Source organism: Gossypium raimondii, chromosome 11 (genome assembly GCF_025698545.1).
Source record: "Gossypium raimondii isolate GPD5lz chromosome 11, ASM2569854v1, whole genome shotgun sequence".
Classification (NCBI taxonomy): Eukaryota; Viridiplantae; Streptophyta; class Magnoliopsida; order Malvales; family Malvaceae; genus Gossypium; species Gossypium raimondii.
Window position 1 is genome coordinate 15,564,372 of NC_068575.1, and position 8,842 is coordinate 15,573,213.

The 8,842-nt window shown below is 33.9% G+C and overlaps 1 long non-coding RNA gene and 1 other non-coding gene across 2 annotated transcripts; both read right to left on the minus strand.

The window, feature by feature from the left end:
- Positions 1–883: 883 nt before the first annotated feature.
- LOC128035077 (small nucleolar RNA R71) lies at positions 884–990 on the minus strand. Its single transcript, XR_008191481.1, has one exon. It is a non-coding gene; the product is annotated as a small nucleolar RNA R71 (small nucleolar RNA).
- Positions 991–7,520: 6,530 nt separating this feature from the next.
- On the minus strand, positions 7,521–8,580 carry LOC105804487 (uncharacterized). The gene is made up of 2 exons (XR_001136992.2): positions 8,271–8,580; positions 7,521–8,074 (listed from the first exon to the last, which is right to left on the minus strand). It is a non-coding gene; the product is annotated as an uncharacterized LOC105804487 (long non-coding RNA).
- Positions 8,581–8,842: the final 262 nt, after the last annotated feature.

Genomic DNA, 8,842 nt, shown 5'->3' on the forward strand with positions numbered 1-8,842 from the left:
TGCATCTAATTAATTTTACTTAGTTTAATCATTACGATCCAAATTATTGAGTTTTTACGTCAAATTGTAAATTATAATTTTGCAACTAATTGGTTAAGCTTATACAGTCCCTATAGAGACGATAACTCATTTTTACTTATTACTTGAACGACTACGTACACTTGTGCAAATCCCGTTACAAGTTTTTGGGGCCATTGCCGGGGACTGTTGCCTTAATTATTTTTTCTGAAATTATTTTTACAATTTGGTTCTTATATTTTTTTTATTTTATTTAATTTCTAACTTTCCTAATTTATTCTTTATTTTTTTGTGATTTATTTTTAGGTGTTTTAAGAGCATAGATTGAATCATTAACTTATTACCCATAGACCCTGAAATTGGGTAGACTTTTAGACAAAAAAGAAGTGAGAGATTTGCTCAAAGACAAACTGAGATGCACCTTGAAAATCAAAATGATGGAGAAGGTAATAGAGTCAATCAAGTGCACAACTCAATACTTATTGCTGATTATAGGGATCATGCCATCAGACAATATGTTGTGCCAATCTTCAGTGAGTTAAATCTGACAATTAGAAGGCTAGATATCGAGGCACCCCAATTCAAATTGAAACCAGTGATGTTTCAAATGCTCCAAACGGTAGGCCAATTCAGTGGTATGCCCACAAAAGATTCACAGTTACACCTTTGATTCTTCATAGAGGTTAGTGATTTATTTAAGTTAGCTAGTGTGACTAAAGACGCACTGAGGTTAAAACTATTTATGTACTCGTTACGACATCGAGCAGGAGCAAGGATGAATTCATTTCCACCAAGTTCAATATTTACTTAGCAAGAATTAGCAAAAAAGTTTCTGGTAAAATATTTTCCACCAAGTAAGAACACAAAGTTGCGTAATAAGATAACAACTTTCCAACAATTGGATGACGAATCTTTGTATAATGTGTGGGAAAGATTCAAGGAATTACTTTGTAAGTGTCCTCATCATGGTATTCCTTATTATATCTAATTAGAGACATTTTATAACGGTCTCAACTCACATACAAGATTAATGGTGTATGCTTTTACGAATGGTACGATTTTATTTGAGTCTTATAACGAAGCTTACGAGATTACTGAGAGGATCGCAAGCAACAATTACCAATTACCGATAAATCGAGCAGTTACCGGAAGACAAGTAGCTGAAGTGCATGAGTGGACACACTGAATAATTTTACAGCTCAATCACCAAGTCAATATGAAGTAGTTTTTTGTGTATACTATGGGATGGCCATTCTTTCGAGAATTTCCCTTCAAACCTCGAAACAGTTTATTATGTAAGGAATCAATATCAAAATAAAAGTGGATAATGACCGCAGTCCCACTTCTACAATCCTTCATAGCGGAACCATTTGAAATTTTCTTTGAGTAACCAAGGAAATTGACTGAACAACAATCAAATGCAACATAGTCCCAACCAAACGTAATGGTTTAACCAACAAGCCCCAAAACCACCTCAACCTAAATCATCAAACATTTTGGAGGACTTGTTGAAGGAGTATATGGCAAAAAATGATGCATTGATCCAAAGTCAAACAGTAATGATCCAAAGTCAAATAGTAACACTAAAGAATCTGGAGAACCAAATGGGTCAGTTAGCTATTGAGCTTTGTAGTAGACCACAAGGAGCCTTGACGAGCGACACAGAAAATTTAAGAAATTTGGGTAAGAAGCATTGCAAAGTGGTAGAATTACAAAATGGTAAGATTTCAGAACAAAAAAAGATTGTGGTTGAAGATGAACCTACTGAAAACGAGGAAAGTCGACCAATAATTGAAGTTCCTACAACAGAAAAATTAGATGCTAAAAAATCTGATGAGGTGAACCCTAAACTAGTGAATTCTGAAAAGCTAACACCTACTTTTGCAGATTTACCTCCTTAGAAAAGTTCTCCATATCAACTTAGAGTTCTATATCCTTAAAGATTTCATCAAAATAAGCATAAATAAGAGGTACAATTTAAGAAGTTCTTGGATGTTTTAAAGCAATTAAACATCATCTTATTGGTGGAGACTTTAAAGTAAATGCCCAACTATGTGCAATTTATGAATGATATCTTGTCCAAGAAGAAACGACTGAGTGAGTATGAGACTATCTTTTTGACGAAGGAGTGTAGTGCGTTTTTACAGAACAAGCTACCTCCGAAACTAAAGGATCCTAGAAGCTTTATGATACCTTGCAACATTGGTGAATCATATTGCGGTAAAGCTTTGTATGACTTAGGAGCAAGTATCAACTTGATGCCCAAAGCTATTTTTAATTTGTTAGGAATAGGTGAAGTAAGACCTACTACTGTGACACTTCAACTTGCAGATCAATCATTAGCATATCCTGAAGGAAAGATCAATGATGTTTTGGTAAGAGTCGAAAAATTCATTTTTCCTATTGATTTCATTGTTTTAGAGTTTGAAGCAGACAAAGAAGTTTCGATCATCCTGAGGAGACCTTTCTTAGCCACGAGAAGAACGTTGATAGATGTGCAAAAAGGAAAACTCACTATGTGAGTTCAAGACGATAAGGTAACGTTTAATGTTATGAAGGTAATGAAATTTCTCGATTTAATGGAAGAGTGTTCAGTAATGGAGGAATTAGAAACCATAGTTTCTATGGGAAACAATTCTAAAGAAGATCCGTTGGAGAACGTTTTAGAGTCTAAACCATTCAAAGATGAAAAAGGTAATCAAGGTTTAGCTTTGATAAAAGCCAATTCGAGGAGTTATATTCAACCACCGTGGTTCAAATTACTAGATTTAGAAGTTTGAGAATTTACACAACCCAGATTGTCAATCGAGGAACCGTCTAAACTTGAAATAAAGGTATTTTCGTCTCACTTAAAATACATTTGTCTTGGTAATAGTTCTACTTTGCCTGTGATTATTTCAGCGGACTTAATAGAATATCAAGAGGAGCAATTGATTGTTGTTTTAAAGAAGTTTAAAAAAGGCAATTGGTTGGACAATATCTGACGTATGAAGTATAAGTCATTCCTTCTGTATGCATAAAATTATTTCAGAGAAAAGTGAAAAAGGTAAGATTGATGGGCAAATGAGACTTAACTCTATCATAAAAGAAGTGGTTCAGAAGGAGGTAAGTAATTAAGTGGTTTGATGCGAGAATTATTTACCCCATCTCTGATAGTTATTGGGTAAATACGGTGCAACATGTACGAAAGAAAGGTGGAATCATGATCATCGAAAATGACCGAAACGAGTTAATCCCGACGGGAACTATCACGGGCTGGAGAATCTGTATTGACTATAGAAAGTTAAACAAAGCCACTCGTAATGATCATTTTCCTTTACCTTTTATGAATCAAATGCTAGGTCGACTGGCAGGTAACGAATTTTATTGCTTTTTAGATGGATATTAGGGATACAAGCAAATAGTTGTAGCCCCAAAAGACTAACATAAAACTACTTTTACCTATCCATATGGTATATTTACTTTTAGGCGAATGTTTTTCGGCTTATGTAATGCACCTGCCACATTTCAGCGATGTATGATGAAAATTTTCATTGATATGGTTGAAAATTATATTGAGGTTTTCATGGATGATTTCTCTATTTTTTATAATACTTCCGATATTTGCTTGAATAATTTGGCTAAGGTACTCAAAAGATGTGAGGAGACGAATCTCGTCCTTAACTAAGAGAAGTGTCATTTTTTGGTTAAGGAGGAAATTGTCTTAGGGCCCAAAATTATCAAAAAAGGAATCGAAGTGGATAAAGCAAAGATGGACATAATTGAAAGATTATCGCCTCTAGTTAGAGTGAAATGAGTTAGAAGTTTTTAGGTCACGCTGGTTTTTATCGTAGATTTATGAAGGATTTTTCAGAAAAAATAAAGTTTTATGTATGTTTTTAAAAAAATTTAAATCGGTTAATTTCAGCCCAAATAATTATCACACCTAATTGGAACATGCCCTTTGAGTTGATGTGCGATGCATGCCATTTTGCTGTTGGAGCTGTGATGGGTCAAAGAAGGAACAAAGTGTTTTACCCTATCTACTATGCAAACAGAACTTTAACAAGAGCCTAGATCAATTATACATAACTGAAAAAAACTTTTGCTATAGTTTTTGATTTTGACAAGTTCCGTTCATATCTTGTAGGTACCAAAGTTATAGTATTTACCGATCATGCTGCCATTAAGTACTTACTCACGAAGAAAGATACTAAACTGAAGCTAATTCGATGGATACTTTTGCTCCAAGAATTTGACCTTGAGATCCAAGATAGAAAAGGTGTTGAAAATCAGGCAGCCAATCATTTGTCGAAGTTTGAACAAAATGAGGTAACTTATTCATTTATTCTAATTAATGAGAATTTTCCTAATGAACATATCTTTGAGGTAAGACAAATCTATGAAACACCTTGATTTGCTGATTTTGCCAATTACTTAGCATGTGGAATAATTCCTCGAGAAATATCATACCAACAAAGGAAGGAATTCCTACATGATAGTAGGTATTTTTTTTTGGGAAGATCCATTTTTGCTTAAACAATGTGCAGATAACATAATTAGGAAATGCATAGCTAGAAGTGAGATTGACCAGATTTTATACCACTGTCATTCATCTCTAAGTGGGCGACACTTTGGTGGTTCATGTGCAACAGCAAAGATTGTACAAGCTAGGTTATTTTGGCCTACATTATTCAAAGATGTTTATGCATATATGAAAAACTGCAATAGATGCCAAAGAATCGAAAACATATTAAGAAGGAATGAAATGCGCTTGAGAAATATTTTAGAGATACAAATTTTCGATGTATGGGCCATTGATTTTTAGGCCCATTTCCTTTTTCCTATAGGAACAAGTATATCTTGGTAGTTGTGGACTATGTGTCTAAGTGGGTTGAAGCCGAGACATACCCAACTAATGATTGTAAGGTAGTCATGCGATTCCTACATAAGCACGTATTTACACGGTTTAGGACTCATAGAGCTATAATTAGCGATGAAGGATCTCACTTTATAAATAAGTGGCTTAAGTGATTGCTTGACAGATATAATGTGAAATATGAGATTGCTACTACCTATCATCCACAATCGAATGAGCAAGGTGAAAGGGTGAATCGAGAAATCAAAAGTATTCTTGAAAGAGTAGTGCGCCCTAACAGAACAGATTGGTCTCGAAGGCTCGATGATGCACTATGGGCCTATCGTACTGCTTTTAAGACACCATTAGGAATGACTCCCTATCGGTTAGTTTTTGGAAAGGCATGTCATTTACCGCTTGAATTGAAGAATAAAGCTCACTGCGCTTTAAAATAATTGAATTTTGATCTTAAGCAAGACGGTGAGAGAAGGATGTTACAACTTAATGAATTGAAGGAGTTGAGGTTATTTTTATACGAGAATGCTAAGATGTGTAAAGAAAAATATAATAGATGGCATGATAGTCGTATTCAACCTCATGAGTTCAAAGAAGGTTAGAAAGTGTTGTTTAATTCGAAGCTAAGGTTATTTCCTGGAAAGCTCAAATCTTGATGGAAAGGACCTTATACCATTCACAAAGTTTATTCATATGGAGCTGTAGAATTGTACGACAACTATGAAGGTAAGTTTAAAGTTAATGGTCAACTCCTCAAGCACTATTGGGACGGTGAAATTGAGTGAATTAAAACATTGTTCAAATTATTAGACCCTTAATTTTTCATAATTTTAATTTTTAATAAAAATTTAGAAATCATTTTCTTAATTTAGTACATTTAATTAATTCTGTCTAAAGAGATTGGAACTTAAGCGGGACCGTTGTGACCCCTCCAACCTTTCTTGGGAATTAATTTAATGTAATATTTTGAGAAGAAAATTTCTAATCATTTTTAAAAATTTTATTTTTATTTTTATTTTTCACTTTTATCTTTGCCTTTAATTTTAATTTGTTTATGTTTAATAAAGAGAGTCAAATTGGCCCAAGTGCTAATCAGTTTATTTATTTTTAGGCAGTCTAGTTTGGACTTAAGGCTTGAAACATCAAAGAGAAGAAATTTACCCATTGTTGTCGTCCATAAGGTTTCCCAAAACCCTAATTTTTGCCACCACTTTTTCCCTCCATCCATGCAATTTGGGGCATAAGGTTGACTACTTGACCCAATAAAGAAGGTGATGAAAGATGGACATGTCTACTAAGTTTTTGACTAAAAAATCATCCAACAAGTGAAACTAAGAGCCCAAACACTTAAAGGTGGTTGCCCAAACTATGTTTTGGGATAATTAATTGAAGGTCCTTACAGTTAAAAAATAATCAAAATTCAGCCCAACAACTTCTCTGTTGAAAGTTTACTTTATAGCTATTTTTAGCTTGAATTTGAAATTCAAATGGTGAAGAATTGGTCATCCCTTATTCATTGAAGCATGGCTGGCCACATGAGAGAAGGAAGGAAAGAAATTTAAACTTATTTTTAGTAAACTAAACCCTTACCTTTACCTATAAATACCTTGCCATCCCTAAATCATCCCTCATCCCTTATCCCTCAACATTCCTCTCTCACTCTCATTAGTTTCATCTCAATTCTTTTTTCCTTTTTTCCTTGCATAGTTGTCCATTCCTCTTCCATTCTTTAGCCTCAAAAACTTTGTCAAAAGCACTTCTTAGCCAGCTACTCGTTAAACACTTAACAAACGAAGCATCAATTAAAAATGAGGAGCACTTCAGTCAGAATAGATCCAAAAAGACTGTTGAACTGAATAGAATTTACTCTTTCTTCTTGTTATTTGTTTTAATCATGTTTGCTTTGAATTTTATGTTTTGACATCAACTATGAAGTTTTAATTCCTATATGCTAGGATGATTATATTAATTTAATTAAATTTATTTAATTCATGTTAACATGTTTTGTGCCTCAGTCGATTATATTTTCAATTAATATCATGATGCATTTCATTCATACGTGATTGAGTGCACTCAGATTAGCTAAACGATCCTAACCAGACGACGGCTAGTAGATGCATAATTGAAAAGTTGAATGCTCAATTTAGGTCATTAAACCCGACTAAGTTGAGGTTCATAATATCTTTAGTTAGCTTTATTATCTTGCATGGATTTTAAGTTTATGTAATTAAACTGTTGCAAACGTAAATTTCTTTGAGACCTTGCATGAATTCTGAAAAACCATTAGTTTAATATTATCAGTAACATGCATATTTCACTAAGTAAAAGATCCGAGAGGACTTAATTTGGTTTCCAAACCCATAAGAGATCGAGTTGTCATGGAAGTAATTCCGAACATGTTAAGCATTATGAAAATAAATTGAATTAATAAATATAATTATCCTAGCCCATTTAATGTTGATTGTTTTTGTTGCTAAAGTAATTTATTCATGCATTTAGGTAAATTGCATCTAGATTAGAATTGCATAAGGATCAATCTTTGCATCTAACTAATTTTGCTTAGTTTAATCATCACCATCCAAATTATTGAGTTTTTATATCATACTGTTAATTATAATTTTTCAACTAATTGGTTAAACTTATACTCTCCTTGTAGAGACGATATTCATTTTTACTTGCTTATTACTTGAACGACTAAATACACTTGCATAAATCCCGTTACAGTTATTGAGGAGGGTTTTTGACAGTGGTTTTCCTCAATTTTTTTGTCTGCTGATAGCAACGCAATAAATTTTATCGCCCTTACAATTTGGACTCTTTGGCAGGCCCGTAATAAGTATGTTATGGAGGGTAAACAACAAACAGTCAGGGATATTAGCTCTAGAGTTTTTAGCCTTGCCAATGAAATGAAAGAGTTAAACCAGAAGTTACCTGCTCCAAGAGATACTATGTTGCAACGATGGCAACCTCCCTAGGACCCGGTGGTCAAATTAAATTTTGATGCAGCTTTCAAACCCCATATTCACCAATCCAGTTTGGGGTTTGTTATTAGAAATGGTCTGGGACTAGTCATTGGCGGCGGGGATATCATGAATGGTTATGTTTCCGATTCTTTTTCTGCTGAAGCCCTTGCATGTCTGCAGGCCATCAAATTTGCGGCGAAGATGGACTTTCGACAGATTGAAGTCAAGGGCTACTCTCGCACTACAATCGCCAAAATTAAACAGGGAAAGCAGACAGATCAGAAATGGGTCTTTTTGTGGCGAAATAAAAAATAGGGCTACACAATTTATGCAAATATCTTTCCATCATGGTGATTGCAGGGCGAATATGGTGGCTCATCTAATTGCCCAAGAAAGATTCACGATATCTAATGATAGGTTTTGGGTGGAGGATGTACCTGAGGTGGCGATCGTTGTGGTGAACGGTGAGATTTGGAACCTGACACTACCAGATTAAAGAATTATGAGTCTATTTTGCTCTTGCAAGCTGGAAGCTGGAGTTTTAACATGCATAATTTGCTTTGGGGTTGAAGGGGATGCACTTCTCTGGTTTTGATGCTTCATTCCCCCCCAACTACCGAGATTTTGTTTGTTTTTCCCTAAAGTGTCTTTGCTATTCTTTACCGTTAGGTAGGGATGTTTTAGGTTTTCATTAATTGTTGTGTTGGTACTCGTTTGTTTTTTTTTTTTTTTATAATGATGATCTGGGTTGTCCATAAAAAAAAAAAATAGAAATGTTAGGTTTGCAGTATCTTACAAATTTTTATGGTAATTCAAGATTTGGAGCGTTTGATTATCATGTTTAGATTTCAAACATTTACAACATTTACAAGATAGCAAATATAGGCAATAATTTTAATACTACCTCTCTTTTTAGTTAATCCTAGATTCAAACCAAAATCTTAAATTTTAAACAATTCGGGCCTATATTTTTATTATTTTAATCAATTTCAAATAAATATAAATTTAA